The following is a 25,991-nucleotide window of genomic DNA, read 5'->3' on the forward strand; positions in this document are numbered from 1 at the left end:
GGGGCTTTTGGAAAATGACAGGCTGTTTAAAGTATTGCTAAAAAGAGTGTCTGTAAAGACTATGAGCAACTTGCATTACCAGTGCTCTGTGAAATCACGGTTATAAAATATTTTGTACATTTTAAAAATAATGTTAATACACAACAAAACCATTAATTAGCCATTTTAAACTGTAGTGATGCAGAAGAAGGAGTCTCATCTAGGCATTACACTTTTATAAGAAATACAGCCACATTTAGAAAGATAGCTAATATTATTAAAGACGTATTTACAATAAAACCCCAGAGTTAATTCTTAGAAATTTTGAAACAGATGAGAGCTGCAAATACAGCTGTATTGACATAATGCATTTTACATCTGTATTAAATAAAAAAAAAGGATTATATTTATGAAAGGAAGTAAATTTTCATAACTATCTCAAAATTTAATTAATAAGGTTCTTTTCATAACTACCTTTCCAGCTGAAAAACAGAGAAAGAAATAACTAAAAATGCTTAAAAAAGAATAATGACCGATGTGACAAATCTAAACTTAAAATTCTTTTAAAAGAACGACTAGTAAATAAGCAACAAAGATTTCAAGTTCATTCCTTTGGGAGGCTAGTGCACATTGGGCAAGGTAAAAGCAAAATTGGGTGGATATAGGGCCTCCTGCAACAGAAGAAGGAATAAGAAAGAGGAAAAGGCACTAATCAAAAAGAATACAAGCATACTCAAGGTTAGTTCATGCTTAACAGCAAGATTCTCACATGGTAGAAAATGCTTACACCCACTCTAGAGGAATCCCAAATCCCAAAGTTCCTACAGTATTAATGTAAGAATGAAGATAAAAATTAGATTAAAATATATCTGCACGAATGTTAATGGATGGAAAACAACCAAAGTTATACTAAAAAACAAGTTACAAATAAATTCACATACTGACCCCAGTTGCTATTTTATTACAGCGAGGCCCTTAAGTGAATGACTTTCCTAGCACATGTTGTGGTAACTGCTTTCAAATATGAGCTACTCAGGATTCCAAATACATTCACCTCTTTTTGTCTTAAACATTTATGCCCTGTCTTTTTGCAGAGTTCTACCAACCTAGGTCACCAAGAAATTCCTCTGAAAATTCTATTACCTGCTTCCTTAAGTTACCATGAATGTATATTAATCATACTGTAACACAGATCAGTTGAAAGACAATATTTGCAAGACCAATTCTCTGCTAATACTGTGTTAACACGGATGCTGAACCGAAACTTGTAAGACTTTACTGATTCATAGAGAGAATTAAATATTTCTTTTCTTTCAAGGACTCTGTTTCATTTCTCCCCATATTCTGTATATCTTATATATTGGAATTTGTTGATTTCTTTCCTATGAGATCACTTTTTTCCTGGATGCACTGGTGAATAGATCCTTCCAGATCACTGGGACTTAAAAACTGAAATAATAATTTGACAGCTCCAAAAAAATTAAATTATTTAAACCACACAAGATCACAGAACGGAAGCCAGTAAGAACATTTACTAGGTAAACGCTTAAAACATTGTAAATCCATGAAGTAACAATGCAAAAAAAGTAACAACAAGCAGTCTCACATACCTCAGGCTTAGGTCAGCTGCAATTATTTGTAAAAATATTATAAATCTAACTAGTAGTTTTAGCCAAAAAGTAAGGTTTCATTTAACATTTCTTTTCCAAACATTTTTTATGTACTAAATTAATTTCAATTGTAAAATTAAAGTTTTCATCATGATTGTTAGGGAATTTAATCCAAACAAAGCCTTCTTAAAAATACAGAAAATAGTACATTTTCATTGTCTACAAAGGAAAAAACAGAGACAAAATGGTTAAATGACCTACATCATGTCGCACAGGCAGGGGCCTGAGTAGTAGAAGGACTTGTTTCACACTTCTTGTTTCGAAAATTCTATATATTCTTTCAGGCTCCAGTATCTGAAAGGAAAGTTAGGCACGGGTTAAAAAGGGACCAGTAGACACAGACACTAAAATCAGATATAAAATCAGATACAAAATTTTCTATTTCCTAAAATCTGATATAGCTTTCAGCATTAGATAATGCAATGTTTAATGTGATGATGATAGATTTTTCATTTTGTCACACTAAATGATCTCTTTCCAAGCGTGTTGAGGAAATTACCAGAATCTAATAGCAAAATGAAACAACCAAATGGCCAGCATCTCCATGTACCTGTTGAACAAATTTTCAATCACTGCAGTTCCAATTTTGATTTTTATATCATAATTATCCTTCATTACAGCAACTACTTTCAGACATTCAAGTAATTTTCAGTAATCTTATTTGTCTTACAGTAGCAATTCATGTTTAACTATCTGCTTGTCCATATATTCCTTTTATATACTTTTCCTACACAACAGTATTATTTGGACTGCAGTTAGAAAGACATTTAATGGTTTGTCTCTTTTTATCAAAGGAATGAAGACTGACAATGCAGTCAGCACATCATACAAGGAAGCACAGATATCTAGTGATATTTTTTGACCTCACTTTTCCCCAAGTAGATTAAGTCTTACAAAAGCTAGCAGAGTCTCAAACTCTTCAGCTATCAAGATCTTCACTTGATCTATCACATTTTACAGACTGTAGGAGACTTTGTGTAGGTTATATTTCTTCATTTGCATCTAGAAGGATGATGAAATTTTACAAGTTCTAAATGGCATATACCTTTGCTGAAGAGTTTGAGAGTCTCCTGAACCTGTTTTTAAAACAAAATAATTGTTTATACAATGAACACATTTCAACACAGTGCAACGAATCTATTACATTTTCCTATTTAGAAATGAGAAAGTTTAAACTATATAAAACATCTTTTTTTCTCTTTCAGAATTAAATAATACAATGAAATTCCATGTCATTATACTTGCAGCAATTTCATGGTGCTAACTTTAAAAAAAACACATTATAGAGATTATTAGTTAAGCAGTATTCAGTGTTTGGAAAGATCAGGAATTGGCTTTTTCCTAGGCAGTACATTATTACCTGAATACACTCAAAGAATAATTATTCATAATAAATTTGAGGACAAAGTCTGCCAAAATGACAAATACTGAGAGAATGAAAGAGCAAAGATACTTTTTTTTTTCCTTTTTAATACTGGAAATTGTAAGCAAAAACAGCTAATAGCTTGATAATTACTTGATAATCTCTGGATATGAATTTCCTGGTCAGAAGCTTTCACATCGGTTATGACCAGAAGTAAGATAGATCAAGAATAAAAAATACTTAAAAAGAACTATTACAGATGCAATCCTGCACATTTCCCAGGATTTTTAAACTGTGGTAAACCAGTATATTAGCAACACCCCACTATGGACAGTACAGTTGTTCAACTTGCAGTGGCACTTGATGCAACTCAGTGGTCATTCAGTTCCATCTACTAACCAAGAACATTTTATCTAGTTTTTTGTACTTATATTTTTCTGTGTACTACTGCCTTCTACGTTCCAGGTTTCTATGTTACTTTCATTTTTTCAGAACTGTCAGTTTTCATTAACAGATTACAGTCACAACTCAATGACCTTAAATGATATTAAAGACCTTCTAATGAAAACTATAAGCCTGTATGAATGGTTGAAAAACCTGCAAAACAACCAACCCACAAACAGTTTTTTTTTATTTTGCTGACTGTACCAACTGATTTTTTGCAATCTTGATGTTCTTATTGTCTGTAAAATAGTGATAGAACCAGAAGGATGTGATCTTCCAACAATACATTTGCTTCCTGCTTCAGTCCTCTGAATGTTACTAGATAGAGAGGTCATCCCTTCCTAAGCAGAAGGATAAAAAGATTTACAACTGGTCAGTAGCCATCTCATCCGCAAGAAGCTGGGTGGGCCTAAAGGCAAGACACAGAGTGATAAAGTACACAACTTAATAAGAAATACAGGATTCTCAACATGAGGGAAATATTAAATTTTAAGGTTAGTTAAGAAAAAGAAACCCTTATTACTCCTGTAAATCAATCACTATAGGTATCATAAGGCAATACATTGTTTTCGTGGGCGCTTTGCATAGGCTGTTCTATTTCAACTTCCACAACACCACCATTGTCTCTTACTCCCCTTTCCGTTATTGTTGCCTACATCCTTTCCCTCTGGTTAGCAAACCCTACCTTCCACATTCTTCCAACTTCTATTAGCGCTGCCACTATCCCAAACCAAGTGACTTTCTATCATCCTCTGGCTTCCTTGTTTTCTCCTATCCCTCACAGCTCCCAGTACTAACCTTCTCATTCACTCTGCTCTTGAAATCATCTTCCCAGTTGCATGGAACCTGTTTTTCAGATAGAAATGCTACACTTGTAATGGAAAGTGGCTTAACTTTCACTTTTTTGATATAAAGTGGCAGGATACCTCCTGCCCTGTACATTAACTTCCGTACATGCAATACATATATTGTACTCTTGCAGTACAGGTCCTTTTCATAATTTTTCTTCTTTATTTAACAGTAGGAAGACATTCAGCTTTTACCAGGCCTGAATTTTGCAAATGTTAGTGGCAATGTCTGAGTCAACAAAATGGCACTTCCAGAAGAGCTGGCTTCCCTGTCATGGAGATCATTTTACTGGAAGTAGCACTCACTATCTTGGAAAAAGGATGGAAAACATTAACAGAAAATGATACATTAATGGAAAAACTCAAAGAAGGAAAAAATGAACAAGCACCTCCTTAAATCTTTGTGAAGGGTTCAAAATAGCATATTTGTCATCCCTTGTTGTCACAAAAAGTATTTAATAATTTATCATATCAACTGGCTAGAACATACCTTAGGGCTTCTATTCCCCAGGGAAATAAAATTTTGACTCAGTCTGGTTCAAGACTGATCACATTAGTTAAGCCATGTCACTGTGATGGCTAACAGCCAAATTTCTGTCCCAATCATACACTCAGAAGTGTAATGATGATGGATCTGCTGTGTAATTCACCCACAAACTGTCACTATTTGATTAATCTATTGTGTTAATTATTAATGCAAATAATACTATCTGCAAAGACAGATATGCATAGTTTTTGTCACTCTTGTCTCAGAGATCACAGAAGCTAATTTAATGGAAAACAAATAATTAAAGATAGTGTGATTACATATGCATAACTTTTGATAACTGGCTGGTGCAGAAATCTCTGCTGCATATTTCAAATGGCAGATTAATAAAGATGATGGAAAAGGTGCAGCTGTTTGTTTCATAAGCAAATCTATGTTTAAATGCAATTAAGGATTTAAACTAATATTAGTTTTAATATTAACTGCCACAAAGCTTTAGCACAATTAATGTCTGAAGAACAATTGGCATTATCTACAGATCACTATTGATATTGATAACTTGTACTAAAATTGCTGGAGAGGATTAGTTAAATGATACAATTGTTCCCCATTCCCTTTTTGGTTCTGTTTTTACTCCACGTAGATTTAAATAAGGCAAAAGGAAGGAGCTGAATTTAGGAAGAAAGCTACAGCATTACAAAGTAAACCGTATCATATATACCAAAATCATTGTTGGTTTTACATACACCTCTTCAGCCTTTCAGAGTTTTCAAAATAACTGCCTGAGTAAATTCAGTTCAGCATCTAGATGATACTTCAAAAGTGCTTCTAAGTCTTAAGAGGCATCTGCTCAGGACACACTATACCCATACACTGATACTTCTCTTTAAAATCCAGACCAAATACTTCAGGGATTGAGATTGTCATTATGATGCTTTCCTATTTTCAATTTGGTTTTGACTCAGTAATTGCAAAGATAACTTCTTCAGGTCACTGAATCTCCTCTGATTCCAAGAATAAAATCTCATCACATATGGGGAACAGTCAGAAAACAGCAGCAAGGCAAAGGCAACCAAGTCTCTATAACTAAAACATCACTCAAAGACATTTAGACCTGACCATCAGAGTATCAAACCACTATCTTTGGTGATGCAAATAAGGAGTAAGGGAAATGAGTAGAAATTAATTGTATCGACTCATATGCCTGCATCCAATTATCTGTCTTTTCATTCTGGGACTGCATGGTTTTGTATGTCTGACAGGAATATTACTTCCAGTGATGGGGGGAAGGTGAGCATTTGAGGGGAGGAAATGCGTTTTGTTTAGTGTTTGAGAAGTACTGCTTCTGCCTTTCATGCTCCTTAGAGGCTAATCCAGTAGTCTTAGAGGTATACCATTCCTTACTAATTTAGAAAAGGCTCAGTTCTAACAGCTGTGCCTGCAGCAAGATTTCCCTTGATTTAAAAATCGTGTATCTTACTTCAGAAAAAAAACTTCTTAACAGACAGCATAAATTATTACAAAGTTCACATCATCTCTCAGAGCAGGTTATTCTGCTCATACAGTTAAATTACACAGTACCAAGTAATTTCTCGTATCAGCTTACAAACTTAAAATATTTAAAACACAGTAGAAGCCATTATTTCTTTCCCAATATTGCTACAATATTATTTAAAAAACAAGTTGGAAAATAAGCAAACAGATTTTTATGTCAGTTAAAAATTAATTTTTCCTTTCCAATATTATTGCTCTTTTTTCTTTTGACAATGACTACTGTTAAAGTGAAGATAAAGATTTTCTCCCAGGGCCAAGAAAAGTAATTGAAAGTTACATGTCAATCCCATTTTCATTTCTTTAAATGTATGTTTTTAGCATGTCTGTCTTATGCAGTAAGCAGAAACCATTAAGTAAGTGTGGTGGAGCATCCCCCTGCTGCCTTCCCCTCAGGCCACACTATGATCTCAGAAATGCTCATTAGGTCTCAGCCTTGACAAACAACACCAGCATTAGGCCCCTCTTGAGCTTATCAAAAACTCTGTCTGCTCACAGGAACTAGTGCAGTCTAACAAGCTCCTGTATTTAACAAACAGCCTTGGAAACTTATTTTTCCTGTCTGGAACAATATATTTGTAACCAGAGAAAGTTACTGACCCAAATCTTGGCTAAGATGAAAATTATTATGACTTAAGCCAATTCTTTTGCAACCCTATAAACAGCAGTCCTAAGTGAGAACCTTCTTTCAGGAGGAATTTCTTCACAGAGAGGGCTGTTAAACATTGGAACGAACTGCCCAGGGAGGTGGTGGAGTCACCATCCCTGGAGGTGTTCAAGAAACAACTGGATGTGGCACTCAGTGCCATGGTCTAGGTGATCAGTCACAGGTTGGACTCAATCTCACAGGTCTTTTGCAACCTGAATGATTCTGTGACTGAGCTCTTCTGGCCTGTAGTGAGCTGTGACCAGCATCTCCCTCTGAGTGAGATGACTCTCAGAGCCAGCAAACTCTCAAGTTTGCTCTACTTGAAGGATCATCAAATGCCTATGATGGATCCTGGGCTGATACCCCCCACTTCTCGAGCCTCAACCCTTCGTCCCTTGAGAAGACACAAAGGCATCCGACATGAATACGTCGTGAATTCAAGGGGAATTTTTCACAGGTGAATACCTTATACATACTCATCCAGGTTTCTGTGTCTGTGAGTGTAAATAAGCTAAGGCAAATGTACTATGAATGTTGCTCTCCTAGATTCTTAAGTACTTTAGATTTGTAAGTTAATGTTGTGCCTATAGTAAATTCTATAGAAACTTTTGTTAGATTGTTTAAATACAGATTAAGTGCTGTTAAGGCCCAAATTATTGGTCAAGTCTGGGGCTAAGTTTGGCAAGTGGTCCACTTTGAATCTTGTGACTCACTGGGAGTGTCACCCTTATTCCTTTTGATCTTTACCCTTTCCTATCCTTACCCTTTCTCCATTCCCAGCCTCCATGTAGATAATTTTTGGTTGATTTTAGTTTTAGATTGAATGATTTTAGGTTCTAGTCCAATTTTTCCTCTGTGTGCTTTAACCGTCTAGTAAGTAGAGCAAACCTTGCCAAAGAACTTCTTTGCACTGTCACTTTAATATTAAACCTGCTTTTGCTCATTCCTTTGCTGGTGATTCTTTGAGCGACCTTCAAGTACTCATTCACAACACTAAGGTAGTAATGATGAATATTTTCTCACAACTCTACGGCACAGATATGTGTAATACTATGTATGTATATACATGATTTATATATGTTTGCATAAAAAAGTCAGCTTAAAGAAGAATGAAGTTCTCCATCAACCTGCACCTCAGGAAGTCCCCCACCATTCCCACATCACCATCGGCCAATCAGAACTCAAATCAGTCCAACAGTTTAATTACCCAGGCAGCCTCATCTCCTCAGATGGTAAGATTGACGGGGAGATAGACAACAGGTTAGCGAAGGCATATAGTGCTTTTGGAAAACTCCATAAAAGAGTCTGGCGTAATAAACACTTGAAGAAAAGTACCAAGATCAGTGTTTACAGAGCCATAGTGCTGTCTACTCTTTTATATGGTTCCGAATCATGGGTCATCTACCGCCACCACCTGCGTCTCCTAGAACGTTTCCATCAACGCTGCCTCCGTACAATCCTGAACATCCACTGGTCAGATTATGTGACCAATACATCTGTTCTTGAACAGGCAGCAATCACAAGTATTGAGGCCATGCTACTGAGAACGCAACTGCGATGGGCAGGGCACGTCTCCAGGATGAAGGACCACCGCCTCCCTAAGATCCTGCTTTATGGTGAACTTGCCTCCGGCTGCCGCAAGAGAGGAGCTCCGAAGAAAAGATACAAGGACTCCCTGAAGCAACAACTCAGCCTCGGGCATATTGATCACCATAACTGGTCTACTCTGGCCTCTAATCGGGAGGCCTGGAGACACACCATTTATAACGCTGCTGATGCTTTTGAGAAAGCACGCAGGATCACCCTTGAGGAGAAAAGACAACGCAGAAAGAATCGAGCCTTGCAGAATATACCATCTAAGGAGTCTTTCTGCTGTGTCCTTTGCAACCGGACATGCCTTTCTCGTATTGGCCTTTTTAGCCACCAACGCGCTTGCAAGAAACGTGGGTAGAGCCCTTCCCAAATCTTCGTTCGCGAAGCCTAGCCATGACATATAGATACACATATACATTAAAATATATCCACTAAACTTTATTCTGAAATATTGAAAACATTTATACACATGATCTATCAACGTTTAAAGAACCCCAACCATGATGTAAATACATATTTGCCTTTACAATCAGATGACCTGCTTCCAAAATTTAATGTTAAGTGTGCAAAAAAACCCCACATTCTTGCAGAAACCAGGCAGTTCATGTACTTTCCATTACAGAAAAGTATACAAAAACAACCAAGCAAAATATACCAAAATTATGTAAAAACATGTCTATGCACAGTAACATTTAATTTAGCACTGAATCTAAAATAATTCAAAGGACATTCAGAAACTTAAATAAGTAATTTAACAGCAAAAGTACAGGTAAAATTTTAAAGGCTATATAATGGAAAAATACTCTTACAGACTGACTGGACTGGGATTAAAGTGAGAAATAGATAATACACAAGAAGGGAAAGAACAGGAGAGCACTAGACTGATGACACTCTTCTAGTTTGATTTCTTTTAAGAAAACATCTTACAGACTAACTTAAGATCAAAGAATACAGCTTTTAAAGACTGCAACACCATAGTCACTTCCAATGATGTAAGACAATTCAATACTAAATATTCAGAAGACATTCCTGAATTAAGAAAAACTTGGCATTCACTGCATTTAGGAAAAAAGACAAAAAATTTTGATGAATTTGCCCAGAGAAGTTGTGGCTGCCCCATCCCTGGAAGTGTTCAAGGCCAGCCAGGTTGGATGGGGCTTTGAGCAAATTGGTCTAGTGGAAGGTGTCCCTGCCCATGGCAGGAGGTTGGAATGAGATGACCTTTCAGGTCCCTTCCAACCCAAAGCATTCTATGGCTTTACGAAATATCACCAAACATACTTAAGTGAAGACCAAAGAAAAGGTTGTTGGCCAAGACCACCAAAGCATCACAGTTAGGCAGCAATAAATATGGTCTACATTGGCTGTGACTGCTGGTTTAAACTGTGGTGATTTCAGAGATTGTCCCTCAGTTAAATGACAGACTACATCTCATTTTTGTAAGGACAATAGAACAAGTGGATAGCTCAGTCTCCATTTTTGGATAGCACACAAAATAGTTTACATGATAATTAGTCCCATGTTATATTAACTGATGAGCTGCTACATATAAAACATGTTTAAAGTCAAATGTCAAACTAAGAAAGAAAAAATAAATTAGAAAATATAGTTTCATCTCCATTTCACACATGTTCTCAGGCATCATCATCTCTTGTGTTTAACTCCTATAACAAATGGATTTCTGAGTCATGGCAACGCAATAAACAGTAATTACTAGCAATAACTATAAATTACAACATATAATTTTCTACTTCATTTAAACATATAGTCTGCCTATATAAGCCACCAAAGGACCACACCTGTCACAAATGAGATCCAGCATATTTATTATAATGTCAAGTCAGACTGGTTCCTAATGATTTAGCAGCTGGCATTTTGTTGCAAGAACTACTGCTTTGTGTCCCAGCATTTGATTTTATTTTCTTCAAAAAATAAGCATAAAATGGATCTACCACAAAGCGAATTAAATAACAAAGAAGCTCCCAAACTGGAGGAAAAAAACTCACAACCCAAACTCCAGAATTTCATATTATAACCAATTTGAAATTGTAAATAAAAAATACTAAATTGTGTAAGAACAGAAACAAAACTGTTCACATAAATGAAAAACATTTCCAAAGTTTGCAACTTGACTGAAAGTAAATCTTCAAATTAAATGGTACAATACTCTAGCCAAAATATTAAAGGAAAATACAAATACTGTAAATAGATTACACTGTATCTCAACAACAAACTACTATGTATCTGTTCAAGCCAGGAGTTATAACAGTACAAACAGACATCTTACTGGGGCATGAAAAACATAGTCTCATTAAGCCTCTAGGTGTGTGCGACTGGGATATAGATACGATATAAATTTCTGTTAAAATAACTCACCATGAAATTTTTCTTAGATTTTTAGGTTACAAACATTTTAAAGATTGAGCAAGCAAATATATCAACATTCTCCAGCTAAGCAAATAGCCCCCACTTTTATTCTCTTTTCACTCAAAAAACCCTATTGTTTTCTTATTGCTTATGAATGGACTCTGAATTAAAAGGCCTGTGCTTCCTCTCTTTTATTATTCTACTGTGTTTTGTTTGGTTTTTTTTGTTCTACAGCTTCACATCTAAGATTCTAGGGAAAATGGTGACTTTTTTTCCCCAAAAAAGTTAATCAGAACCTCTTCTTCTAATTTGTTGACATTCAGGTTTACTAGCCATTGCTTGCATTCTCTGGGAAAGTGGCACTGCTATTCTATAAAGCATGACCTATCCAGAAAAACCGCTTTAATGAGAATTGCTTCAATAGTGGTTGTGTAATCTTTATTCAGAACCTGATTATTAATGATTTTATCTCACTGCTTTGCATACTTTCTAGCTTGAAGGTGTTGAAATATTTCCAGGCTCTCAATGTGCCAGCAATACAGCATCCATGTGTTTCATATTACATAATGAAAGTGTTTATCATACATCAGGAGCTTTTGAGAAGACTGTGATAAATCTAGGTTCACTAAGCCATATGATAGCAAATTTCTGTTTACCTTAACAAAATTGAAAGTTAGCAAATATGTTCACCTGTTACTTGCTGTGATGCATCTGTCTTTTGAAGCTGTCCATAAAGACAATACTTCACAAAATCACAGGGATGACATTTTAGGCCCTTAAGCTTAATTTCTTTGATCCCCAAGTTACACTTTACACATAATTTTTTAGCTGTAAATATCTTTTTCTGGCTGCTGTAGATCAGCAGACTGATAAAGAGCCGCTGACAGGATTTGCTAGACTTTATAATCCTAGGAAAAAATTATTTCCCTTAAACTTACACATCATCTTCTTTCTTTTGTAGAGGTATCCTCATGGCTAGGCTTCGCGAACGAAGATTTGGGAAGGGCTCTACCCACGTTTCTTGCAAGCGCGTTGGTGGCTAAAAAGGCCAATACGAGAAAGGCATGTCCGGTTGCAAAGGACACAGCAGAAAGACTCCTTAGATGGTATATTCTGCAAGGCTCGATTCTTTCTGCGTTGTCTTTTCTCCTCAAGGGTGATCCTGCGTGCTTTCTCAAAAGCATCAGCAGCGTTATAAATGGTGTGTCTCCAGGCCTCCCGATTAGAGGCCAGAGTAGACCAGTTATGGTGATCAATATGCCCGAGGCTGAGTTGTTGCTTCAGGGAGTCCTTGTATCTTTTCTTCGGAGCTCCTCTCTTGCGGCAGCCGGAGGCAAGTTCACCATAAAGCAGGATCTTAGGGAGGCGGTGGTCCTTCATCCTGGAGACGTGCCCTGCCCATCGCAGTTGCGTTCTCAGTAGCATGGCCTCAATACTTGTGATTGCTGCCTGTTCAAGAACAGATGTATTGGTCACATAATCTGACCAGTGGATGTTCAGGATTGTACAGAGGCAGCGTTGATGGAAGCGTTCTAGGAGACGCAGGTGGTGGCGGTAGATGACCCATGATTCGGAACCATATAAAAGAGTAGACAGCACTATGGCTCTGTAAACACTGATCTTGGTACTTTTCTTCAAGTGTTTATTACGCCAGACTCTTTTATGGAGTTTTCCAAAAGCACTATATGCCTTCGCTAACCTGTTGTCTATCTCCCCGTCAATCTTACCATCTGAGGAGATGAGGCTGCCTGGGTAATTAAACTGTTGGACTGATTTGAGTTCTGATTGGCCGATGGTGATGTGGGAATGGTGGGGGACTTCCTGAGGTGCAGGTTGATGGAGAACTTCAGTCTTCTTTAAGCTGACTTCCAGCCCAAAGAGCTCAGCGGCATCTGCAAAGCAGGATGTTAAACGCTGCAGGGCTGCTTCTGTGTGGGCACTGCCATCCTGTCACGCAAGAAAAATAGCCTTTCGTCCTCCATGCAGCAAGCTCCAACAGAAACTCCGTGACATCCAGAACAAGTGGTGGATTGATCTAGCTGCAAAAACTCAACTATGTGCAGATACAGGGGATCACAAAGGATTCTATGAGGCCCTGAAAACAGCATACGGGCCTACATACCAAGTCCAAAGCCCACTACTCAGTGCAGATGGTCAAACGCTTCTGACAGATAAAACGTCCATTCTGAATAGATGGTCTGAACACTTTCAGACTCTTTTCAGTACCAACCGTGTAGTCCAAGACTCAGCAATTCAGTCCATCACACAACAACCGGTGAAATATGAATTGGATACTGCCCCCACTTTAGGAGAAACCCTCAAGGCCATACAGCAGGTGAAAATCGGCAAGGCAGCTGGGGTTGATGGAATTCCACCTGAAGTCTGGAAACATGGGGGCCTTGCACTCCATACCAAATTTCATGAGCTTGTGGCGCGCTGTTGGGAACTAGGCGAACTACCTTCAGACCTTCGTGATGCAGTCATCATCACCTTGTATAAGAAGAAAGGTACTAAATCTGACTGCTCAAATTACCGTGGTATTACTCTGCTCTCCATTGCTGGCAAAATCCTGGCAAGAATACTCCTAAACAGACTAATACCTGCTATAGTAGAAGAAATTCTACCTGAAAGTCAGTGTGGTTTCAGAGCCAACAGGAGCACCACAGACAACTGCAAGAGAAGTGTAGGGAGCAGAACAAAGGTCTCTATGTAACCTTTGTCGACCTCACCAAGGCTTTCGATACTGTGAGCAGAAAAGGTCTTTGGCAGATTTTGGAACGTTTAGGTTGTCCCCCCAAGTTCCTTAAAATGATCATCTCACTTCATGAGGATCAGCACGGCCAAGTCAGATATGGCAACACACTTTCTGAGCCCTTTCTAATAAAGAATGGCGTGAAACAAGGCTGTGATCTTGCTCCTACCCTATTCACAGTCTTCTTCAGCATGATGCTCCAAAGGGCCATGGCGGACCTTGATGATCAGGATGATATCTACATTCGATATCGTACTGATGGAAGCCTATTCAACCTAAGGCGACTGAAGGCCCACACCAAGACCCTAAACCATCTTGTCCGGGAGCTGCTTTATGCTGATGACGCCGCCCTTGTCGCCCACACAGAAGAGGTATCCTATATACTTAGATTATTTACTTACATTGCCAAGACCTGATGTAAAAGTCATCATAATATCACAGAATCATCAAGGTTGGAAGAGACCTTCAAGATCATCTAGTACAACTGTCAACTCAGCACCACCATAATCATCCCTAAAACATATCCTCAAGTGCCATATCCAGATGTCTCCGATACAAAACCTTTGTGGAAAAAGGAATGAGTTTTACAGATTGACACATATATGTAAGAATTTTTGGTCGTCTGGTTTTTCTGAAAGATGAAATGTATATAAAAAGAAATCTCAGCTGAGTAAAGCAGAAAAAAAGTCCTCTCTTCAGTGAGGAAATAGGACAATTTGGAAAGATGGGGGATAGCAGAAAGAAATGTGAAAGATGATGAGGTCTTGCATAGGAGAAAACAAAAGCTGATAGAAATAAAGATAATATGCTTCCGAGTACTTAGAAAGTCACACAGACAGTTGTCGATAACAATTATAGTAATATCAGTTGAGTAAGAAGGAGGAAGACAGGATCATACCAGAAAGAGAGGCTGGAGAAATATTAGTAAGATTCAGCTACGGTCTGAAATGGAAATTCTCACAGAAGTACAGTGGGCTTTTTACTATTATTATTGTTGGGAATTTTGCTCTTTCACACAACAGGGTTCAAATTGTTATTCCATTTATCTCCCAAACACTACTCCAGACAATTCCAATTACAGAATTAAGAATGTAACTGGAATACTGTGCTGGTTTAAAAGTTAACCAGCAAGGCAAAATGAACTCAATTCAAAAGAGAGATTTATAAGTCAGAATAACAATTTATTAAAATAATGCAATAAGTACAATTATACAGACAGACAATTGGTTTTAATCCACAAAACCCAAATGTACAAACCCAGCACCCTGGGGTATGAACAAAAGTGGTGTACCTTGGCCCACCCCCCGAGTCCAAAGCAAAGGGAGAGGGAATAAACCTGCTGGTGGGAGAGCTGCTGCAGTCTGGTCGGAAGTGGTGATTGCAGTCCAGTCGAGGGTGGTGGTCTCAGCCTGGTTGGGAGCAGCGGTGGTCTGCTGTCTTCCTCTGGGTCCCACGAGAGAGAGCGAGCCAAGGCTCTGAAACTCCCAGTTATATACTCTCCAGTTCAGGCGGGAGTGCTCAGTCCCTCCCTCAGAGTAGGGAATTCCATAAAAGGGCATGTGGATGCTCAGTCCCTCTTATCAGAGCGGGGAATTCCATATAAGGATATCAGAGCGGGGAATTCCATAAAAGGGTACAGGAACATCTTCCCACCTTGCAGGCCTCTACTGACAGCAGTTTTTGGGAAATGGCATGGAGGCTATAGAATACACAGTTTTGGGTTACACCCATCCAGGGATGAATTGGTCCCAGCCGTTCTAACCAGGACAAATACACACTATACCTAGGTATCTAAAATATACACATGTACCTCCAAATATCTCTTGCTGAGGCAAACTGTAATTGCTAACTCCTTATAAAGATTTGACACCTCCATTATTTAGTAATTACTTCATTTATTCTTCCATTATTTGTCCTGAATTTCCTTGCAAAATGTGTTTTTTTCTGCTTGTTAAATTCCACATTACAGTTTATGGCACAATAAACCACGGCTGAACCACACCTGCATACTGTGAACACTATAAGGGATCCTCCCTGAAAATGAGTGACCAATAAGAAAGTCCTCTTCACTAATGAGGATATCTTCATCATAGACAAAACAGAAGCTATAAAGATGAAGGAAAAAATCCTAAACATATTAAAAAAATTGTGTCATATAGACAGAGGCGTACTACAGAGAGATTATAATAAATTACAAAGTTCAATAAAACAAAATGTTAGAATTACGGAAAAACTACACCTCTAGCACCTGCTGTACTACGGGCTGACAAGTTATACACAGGACAGAAATACCTACTTTAATCTTACAAAAAAGTTGTAAGCAGTAGTTCACAAACACTAAGTGATGGAGACAACAGAAACAAATTATCTAAATATCAAAAACCATCATGAGGAAAACAATGTTACTTCCTCTGTTTCACAAAAAGTGAGCCAGAGATACTTATTAAAAACTGATAGACTCATTCTCATCCTTTTGCACAAATAAGATCATGTATGACAAATTCAAAACCAGGACAGGACAACGGAACAGAATGAAACTGAAAGGAGTATTTCAGTTGGAAGAGATCCAAAAAATATTTCAAGAAGTTGTATAATTATTCAAATGTAATGTCATGACGGAAGAAAGAATTATTAAAACAGTGAATTTCATTTAAAATTCAGGGAAAAAAGTAATTATTTTATTTTCATTAAAATAAGTAACTTTATGGGAAAGAAACTACATTGCAGCAGTAAGAAAGCAATAACTATTTTATTATTAGTCATTTGAAACACTGAACATTGTGTTTGCAAAAGAGCTTTCAAAAACACTGAATGTTTTAAAAAATACTTAAAAGCATATACATGTGCATGCCTGTACACAATCTACACATAATTTTTCTTATAAATCTTCATTTATTTGCATTTTGGTTACACTGACCATCCTATATCTGTTTTTTCTCTCACCATGAAACTGAAACTGTTAAAAACATTCATTAAAAGGGATTGTTGAACAGAAGTTCTCTAGGCAGCTAATCACAAGAAGCACTTGTGTAACTCCAGAAGCAGAACTATATGAATCTTAGGTTCCATGTATCATATTATTCATTATATAATTAAATTTTATTTACATAGCCTATACACATAATGGGATAAATCTGATGCCTTAAAGCCTGTCAGGGATGTTTATTTTTGGTTTAAAAATTAAAACTATTTTTCTGTGCTTTATCTGGCCCATTCAAGTAATATCATGCATTAATCTGCCAAAAAAAAAAAGAAAAAAAAGAAAAAAAAAGAGAAATCAAACCAAAGTACAGAATTTCTTTGATTTAATATAACTTAAAATGCACTTGTCTCTTAGCAGCTTGAGCCTTTTCTTACTCCAAATATGATAAAGAATTATAGTCTCATAGAAACCAAAAACATCTACCTAAATCTTAGAATGACACCTTTCTCTAAATGGAGGATAAGGAGTACTCTGTTTTTACATCTCTTCTGAATTGATTGTGCGTCTACAGCAGGTATCAGCTTTAGTGAAAGAATTTTCTACTGCTATCCAATGGTAAACAGACCAAAAAACAGATTAAGTCCACTTCGTTTACATATTTTATTAATTACCATTAAGCAAACTCTTGTCACAGAAAATGTCACAATTTTCATGTTTAAAATGGAAAAGTAAGATTTTATTAAATCGAACAGCAAGAACTTTATTCAAGCTTACAGTAAATCTTCAAATCCTCTGGTGAACAGAATTTCAAACAAAGAAGAAATTCAACTAGAGAGTTACCAGTGTTTGTATAAGAAAACATTAAATATCAGTAGATACCAACTATTATAACTGCAGTTAAAATAGCTGTTTTGAATAGTGCAGCTTGAGCATCTGTATCTGTTCTTGTAAAAGAGAAGTAGCAGCACGGTGAGAGGTAAAAAGGACAGAGGGCAGAATGAGCTTTACTGTCGGCAACCATCAGTGAAAAGAAGAGTCACCTTTCTGCTGACACTGAAGACAGGTCTATCTGAGCGTATACTCAGAAAAATGCTACTTCAAATTCAGAAGAGGCAGGAAGAAAACAGTGCATTCCGGGTATTGTTCATGATTCACTCAGACAAATGCTCTTCCTGTGCTGCTAAAAAAGAACTTGTAATTGATATAATTTGTTTGGGAGCATTCATTCTGTTTAAGAGGATAAACACACTGACAACTAGCTGAGCCGCAGGTGAGAAAACAGTTTTTGAAACCCAAGGGTAAAACAAGATGTGCCAGATTTTGAACATAAACTGTGTAAGATAAATTAGAACTTGTAACATATGTTCAGAATAAGGCACAATATAGATATAAACACAGGCACAATTATGCAGATTTGAGAATAAATAATCAATGGTTTTGCAAGGTACTTAGGAAACAGATTTTCTGTCTAGTCATGAGGGTTTTTTTAAAGCTGACACATTCACCAACTGGCTTAGTGTGTACCTGACAGCCCAACCATGATTTTCTTGGGGTTTAATTTTAAATCTCATTCACAAGACCTTTCTCTGGGATTAAGCAGAACATCTACCATCCCTCTGGGGAAGTAATTTCAAAAGTGTAATCCATAAAAACACTAAGATGCCTAGATAGGCAACTGTCAAACATACTTATGTCAAAGAGCTTAAAAAGTACTTGTACAAAAGGAACAGCTGAAGGGGTGCTGGCCTACCACTCTCCACACGACTCAAATGAAAAAAAGGGATAAACTATTGCCATTGAACCTAAAGAGCAATTTTAACAGTTTCTACCAACACTTTGGAGAGTGAAGAGAATAGAGAATGATTAGAGTTGCTACAGCAGAAATCTGATGTAACACATAATTCAGAATGTGTATAAATTACTTTCAAAACAAAATGCACCTATAAGCCTTGATAGGATAGAAGGATTAGGGCTGTAGGTGAAAAGGAGAAGAAAGACATCATCAAACGTGAAGACATGAGGAATATGAAGAAGGAAATAAATGGAAATATATGGGTCAGAATAATTCTGATTGCAGGAGAGAATAAGAATCAACGGAGCAAAAAGAGTTGGAAATGGGACTAAGTGGTAGAACAGCTGAAAAAAATCAGAGGCAGAGTAGCACTATTTTAGAGTCTTACTACTGATGTGAAACACAGAACATGCTAGATTGTTACATTATTTGAAGTGATCCATCAGTAATAGTAAGGCAGTACATGCTTCACCATGACAGTCACTAAATTATAATTTCTGTTATTTGCTTATTTTCGTCACAACATAAAGCATGAACAGTTGGATGGCTTTTTTTTGCATCTTTCACTAGTGCCTGTGTTCAGTCATTCTGTATTAAACTTAACTTTTTTACAGAATTTCACTTAAGACAGACTTTTTCTTCCTGTCCAAATCTTCAAGTCAGAGTGCATGCAATAAAAAAAGAAACTGCTTATGAATAATTCAACAATTTTGTTAAACTAAATTGTATTTTGGTAGCCATTAAGCAGAAGCACAATACTATCCACATCATTATCAGCAACTCTTATGCTCAAGAAGAAAAGAAAACATCTACTGGAATCAGCCTCAGAACAAATTTACGCTGGTATAAGAGGAGAGAAATGAGCAACTTGAAAGGTAAATCATTACTGTAGAAAAGAAGTTATATTCCATGTACTAGCATTATCATGCCGTGATGTACCATTAATTTACTGTTAAAAGATGCAAATGGGCATGTTAGCCCACAGTCTCTCCTTTGTCGAGTTACATCAACATCACTTTAATTTTAACTATTTACTTGATCACATTTACCCTAATCAGCTAAGTACTGTGAATTAAAGAACAATTCTGAAAGCCTGATGTTCTACCAGGAACTCTTCCAATGTACAGCATGCTTGACCAATGTTCTCATTCAACATAATGAGAAAGAACAACTATCCAAGGCTTTTAAGTGTTGGCATTTGTTGCAAGGATGCTAGCCAAATTCCAGATCACTTAGTTACATTATGCATACTTGCATTCTTTCTCTACTCCAAAACAGATACATTATTCCTAATTTTATACTCTAAAAACATAATTGAACAGAATTGTTGGTACACAATAGCTGTACTATTTCTAAAAGAAAAAGCAGTTGCATTTCAGTAGCATCCAAAAAGATTCTAGTTACATTACATGCATTCTTTAATAATGCTAGACAAAACCTACAGTGAAAGAACGTAAGACAAATGGTGCACAGTTAATGAGCATTTATTGAATGACAAAATAATAACTGATGAGGCCTTGTGAGTATTCCAAATAATACTCAAAATATTTCAGACCATTGTATATAAAGTAATCCAACCATAAAATTACATACTCACAATTTGTAGCTGCCTAGAAAAATCTGATTTATTAACTTGATTTGTATCTAGCAGAAACACTATGCCAGAGTCTGAATTAAACTGTGCACGACAAAAATGAACCATCTGAACTTTCCTTACTACTTAGCTGCCTTGTTTTCTTTTTTAAACAGCCAGCTGGAGAGAGTTTTCATTCCTCCACACCAAGCGTGCAACCATTCTGTGCATACAGGAATGACTACAAGAAAAATGTTCACATAATTTTAGTTCTGTTTTATGACACAGATGTGTGTGTGGATGCAGGCAATTACTGGGTTGACTAAACCCATCCTTTGACAGTATGTTTTATATACAATTTCCTAAGGTAGAGAAACAGTGAGTCAGAATTTCAAGGAGTCTGTTCAAGCCATAGAACTGAGGTAATTTGTGTCATCGTGATTCCCTTTGTTCCATCCCTGATAGAATCCTCTTCTTGACTACTTATCTGTACTAGTCACATTCCTCGATGAATTTTATTCAATTTCAATTTCTAATCTTCAACTTTTTTTCCCCCTTGCCTACTACTCCTACTATCTCATTAAGGAATCATGGAATTCCCCATCCAGAATCTCCAACTTTCTGATAGAAAAAAAATTACCACACAGGAAAGAAAGTGGTAATAAATCCCCAAATAAACTATTAAGAAGAATGAGATGCTCAGAAACAGGTAATCAAATTCAGTGGCATCCCAGCAATGTCTTCAAAACAAAAATGTCTTTAATTCCTCATTCTTTTGTTTCACACACTTGCTTAAAGCTGTATCTACATGTCAGTCTCTAATTCCCCCATAATTTACTGTGTCCTTAAGACATGTATGTATTCATTACTCAGGGAGGTTCTAGTGAGCTTTGTACTTCCTTTTATTCTGCTTAAGTGAATTTTCAATCTGTCAGGCAATTTGGTTTTTTTATTTCCATCATTTATACTCAGTTTTTACTGTTTCAACACTTTTTGTATGAAGTGCTCCTTTGGTCTTGAAATGGTTAAGAAACACTGTCTACCTTAAAGTTACAGAATCTCTTCAAAAAATTTAAATGAAAGTCAGTAATCAATGAAAGTCAGTAATGCATTTTTTTTAAAGAAAAAAACAAACCACCAAAAAACCCACTCTGCTTTACTTAGTTTGTCTTAAATCATCAATATTCAAATATTATTCAATATCATATGCCACTATCCACCATAGTGGATTGTAATTCCTGACAAACACATCACACTGGAGACACTGAACTCTCACTTGAAGCTGAAAAATCCTTCAGTCCCTGGTTTAAATGTGCAGTTGCTATAACTGAACTAAATGGAACCATATTGTCTCAGATACAACAAGCGAGTTATGGATCTCACTTAAGAAGATTAAATTATCTTCTTCCTTACTTGGTTACCAATGCGGAAAAGAATCAAAACATCAGCCAGCCACAACATTACAGCTCTTCCTCACACTGGAAACATTTTGCCCTGTCTCTTCATAGTGCAGAACTTCTCTGCAATTCTCTTGCCTTAATCGTGCCCAGTAATTTACTGAGATTTACTCAAACTGAACCTACATACTAATAATCCACTTCGCAGTACAGAAAACAATGCACCCATTACAGTATTTTCCTGCATACCTGTAATTTTCCAGGCTGCATCATACATTCTCATCGGTATTTGAACACAGATGACACACTTGCTTACAATACAGAGAGCTTATTTAGGCAGTAACTGCAGATCTTGTATATATATTGCATGTAGCCACATTAGCATTGCCAAGTGTTTGTTCTAGAACTAGTTAAAGTGGGGGACTTTTTTTTACTGGACTGGTACAGCAGATTAACACCCTAGCATTCTTTGTCCAAATAATAAAAAGAGCAGAATAAACCATATTAACCACAGTTAATATGAGACGTATTAACTCCAGAGACACAACCTCACAACGGGGGTAGAGAGAAAACAAAGATAGGCAGTAAATGTGAATATAAAATACATCTATTATATAGCTCTTGGAAGCAAGACAGCACTTAAAGCATCAGTTCAACCTGCAAGTCAGGTGTCTCATACTCTTGTTTAAAAATAACAGAACAGCTAGAGCACTGCAGAGGATGCAGCTTCAAAATAACAATGTACTTCTTCACATAATGAAGGGTAATCTAATAAGTCCAGGTTAAGTTATGGAATTCCTTACCACAGATCACTGTCGATATTAAACATTTACAGAGATTCAGAACTGTCTGCATGTGCTAATGGAAGGAAAAATTAATTGTACTAGCTTATGTAGATGCATAAAGTCCTTTATCACAATAAGTGATAGTAGAGACAATGTTCTGTATGGCAACATGCTATATGCTAACAAGTACATAGTCCTAGTATATGATTTCCCTTCATTTCTTCCCCAGAATTTGTTATTGATCATTGTCAGAGACAGCAGACTGAACTACACAAACATGAGCTCTGAATCAATATAGCTGTTTTCTTGTGGCAACAGGGAAACCCAAGGCAGAAATCAGAACAGGCTTCCAGAGTAGTGCTGTTCTAAGAGCCAGTATGGGCAACGGAGCTGAGAGGTGCATGAAGCAAGAAGCTGTGGAAATGCGGGGTAAGCACAATCCTCAAGATCATGACTTCTTTAGAGTTTGATCCTTTTTTGTCCTCAGATATGAGGACCCAGACGTGACCAGAGAAGAGTCTGTGAGGGATGAATATAGTTAAAATTAAGTTTCAAAGAGAACATGATCATTTGATCATGTCAGAGTGTATAAATAACATTAGGTAAAACAAATAATCAAACTAGAGAGGGAAAAGTGAAAAGAAGCCCTAGGAGGAGAGTAGGGTATTTAGCCCTGTTGTAAATTCCCAGGAGAGAGAAGAGAAAAGCAAACAACATGAACCATAACATTGCAATAATTATACTTAAGTATATTTATAAAGAATCTTGTTGATGCAGCAACAAATCCTGATGCACAAAAAGGAAGCTGCTGAACCCATACATGCTTTAATTACTCTGTATCAGTTTAGTGCTATTACTGTCTGCACAGATTCAATCTAAATGGAATTTAATTTGAGAATTCAGGTACTGTTCCATTTGACTTTTCTTAATCTTCGTTGCATTAAATTGTAAATAATTCCTCCTAATTAACTCCCCCTTCAGTTTATTATCTTGAACATGCTGAAGAATTTTGACTGTCCTTTTGTGATAACACTGAAGTTTATGGATAATCACTTTTAAAACTGAATTTTGCCCTCTTGTTCTTCATGCATACCACTATGTGTCCATGTTATTCAAAACTAAAGTACAAAAAAGCTGTAGGCTTGATTATATTTTAAGATCTTTTTTTTGTTCTTCCTATATGCAGATGGTCCCCAACACCTCAATTTCTGTGCTCAATAGATTGTTGTCTGATGTCTTCTGTTCCTTTGACTATTATAAATTCAGCCTATGGACAATCCTCTCCTCTTTCTAAGCAAGTCCATGAGAAGATGCATGAAGTTTAAAATAAAGACAAAGTTTTATGTGAAAAATCCAAATGCATTCCACAATCTAGTACTGCTGTCTAAAATCTACACCATTCAAAGTACAGAGTCCTTTGAAAAATCAGTTTGGAATGTTCAGGATATTCCAACTGGCATTCCTAGCAAAATTAAAGTATAGGTAAAAAAATCAAAAAACTAAGAGAACACAGAATACACCCATTTAAAAATACTGGTGTTTTCAGCAAGGGTAGAATTAGGGAAACACTTACCTTATTTGTTGACTGCTAGAATTTTCCTTTAAAAGCTGTCTGGACTCAGCTTTCACAGTGCAGAACACAGACATCTTCCAAATTCTTAAATTCAGGGAAAGAATAAAGTAAAATTTGATTAATACATTATTCTATCACTACCCAGAATTCTGAAAGAAAGCTACATTAATTTGTTAAGAGCTAAGACAGACTTAAATGAAACAACAAGCCAATACTGAATTTAAATATGAAATTCCATGTTTCTCATAATTCTAGCTTATCTGAGTAAGATTTTACTATGTCATCTTAGTAGATAGAACAACCCATGTTATTTTAAACTAAATCAGGTGTTTAGAAATTCACTGAATATGATAATAAAGTTGAAAGAATACATTCCATAAGGAAAAAACCTAGAGACACAGGAAGTACCAGCTTTTTAAAGTCAGAGGTGATATGGAAAGAAGTTCTATACTTAATATAAATCAGTTCTGGTTTGCATGTTTTAAATCAACATAAATTTCTTAAACAGTTAATGACTATGTGTAGCAACATATAACTATATATAAACATAAATAAATATACATTGATTTCTAGACCTAAGGGAAAAATTCCATGAGAAAGCTAAAATACATTTGTTCTTCCCACCCTGACATATCAGAAAAACACTCTTGTGATAATAGAGATACCCACTATTAGTGGGTAGTATTACTATTTTCATACTACTGCTACCACTTTCATACTACTATGAAATAGTGTCATAAAAATATTAAAAATTCAAGGTTTTTTTTCTCTCCCTAAAGTGTGGGTATTTTTATACCTTCAGATATACACAAAATTCAAATCTTTAGAAGAATATTAATACTAATTTAAACATCTGCCTTGAAAGTACTTCCCCTCTTGAAGTTTCCTGTTACTTCATTCATTCATGTATCACTAATTCTATACGGACTTTTTCAAGATATATAAATACCGGATCAGTTATACATTTACTTTTACTTATTCTCGAGGATTTAATTTGATCTGAAGCATACCCTCCATAAAAGCACAGAGATTTAATTTGAGGAATTCTGGTCCATGTAGAGAAACAGAATTTGTAACATTCCAAGTTATGCCAACTGTTGATTATTGTCACTTTTGAAAATTATGGTTAGGTTGCTGTCAGCCTATCATTAGCCACTAGATCCTCTTGTTCCTGCCTTTTGTAGGATAAATAATCCTTTAGGATTCTGTATTGTACTGAAAAGAACCCAAAAACTAAGTAAAACAGAAATCTTTTCCAGAAGAAATTGGCCAATTGAAATCCCCATGGTGTGCAATGCATTTTCCAGATGCTCCACAGTTTTGTCACAGACGCTTCATATAGGAGCACTGAAACCACCCATGATTGTTTCAGATTCTAAAACAAAGATGACTTAACACAAACAAAAGCTGAGCAAAGAGCCGTATCGGTGAGGCTCGTTATAAGCCCGGCTTGGCTCCCACAGGAGCAGCTGTTCTGGCACAGGGATGCTCCCGAGCCTCACACCGACAGCGCTGCTGGAAAAAACCCTTCTCGATGTGTAGCACACATTTGCACCGCCAGAGCCCTTCTCGGCACTTCTTGCTCTCCCTCCCCCTTTTCACACTGCGCCAACAGAGTGATTTGTGCCGTTATATGAACGGATTTTGGAAAATCGCCCTGGATTAATTTCTTTCTCCTGCTAGGCTGCGTTTCACAGAATCATAGAACCGACTGGGTGGGAAAAGGCCTCCGAGATCATCGAGTCCAACCCATGACCGGACACCACCCTGTCAACCAGAGCACGGCACTGAGTGCCACGTCCAGGCTTTCCTTACACACCTTCAGGGACGGTGACTCCACCACTTCCCTGGGCAGCCCATTCCACTGTCTAAACACCCCTTCTGTGAAAAAGTTCTACCTAATGTCCAACCTTCAGCCTCCCTAATGTCCACCCTAAACCTCTCAGCCCTTTGCCCCGTACCACCCGCACCAGCTCAGGAGCAAACAACGCACGGCGCCGCCGAGGTCGGGGCGGAACGGGGAACTGCGGGCTAGAACACATGGAACACGCGGCTGTAGCAGCGAGGTGGGGCAGCCCCGTGTGCCGCCAGCCCGGCACGGCGCGGGGGCACAGGGCGGGGCGGGGACCGGCCACCTGCCCCCGGGCACGACCCCTCCGGGGCTCAGCTCGGCGGAGCCGCGCTCGGCCCCCGCCCGCCCAGCGCCTCCCCCCGGCCCCGCTGAGGGGGCGGCGGGCGCGCGCCC

At 37.2% G+C, this 25,991-nt stretch overlaps 1 protein-coding gene across 3 annotated transcripts in view; it reads right to left on the reverse strand.

The window, feature by feature from the left end:
- PRLR (prolactin receptor) overlaps nt 1–25,892 on the reverse strand; it is a 155,716-nt gene extending 129,824 nt beyond the window's left edge. For 2 of the 3 annotated variants that reach the window (XM_027709501.1, XM_027709500.1), the window contains exons 1-3: nt 25,717–25,892; nt 23,747–23,830; nt 1,851–1,943 (exon numbers count right to left, since the gene is read on the reverse strand). The gene's annotated coding sequence lies outside the window, so the exon portion shown is untranslated. Of the gene's footprint in view, nt 1–272; nt 358–1,850; nt 1,944–23,746; nt 23,831–25,716 lie in introns of all 3 variants that reach the window. The other variant, XM_027709496.1, reaches the window with a different exon arrangement.
- Nucleotides 25,893–25,991: the final 99 nt, after the last annotated feature.

The sequence above is a fragment of the Neopelma chrysocephalum genome, unplaced genomic scaffold (assembly GCF_003984885.1).
Source record: "Neopelma chrysocephalum unplaced genomic scaffold, ASM398488v2 Primary Assembly neopelma1_96780, whole genome shotgun sequence".
Taxonomy (NCBI): domain Eukaryota; kingdom Metazoa; phylum Chordata; class Aves; order Passeriformes; family Pipridae; genus Neopelma; species Neopelma chrysocephalum.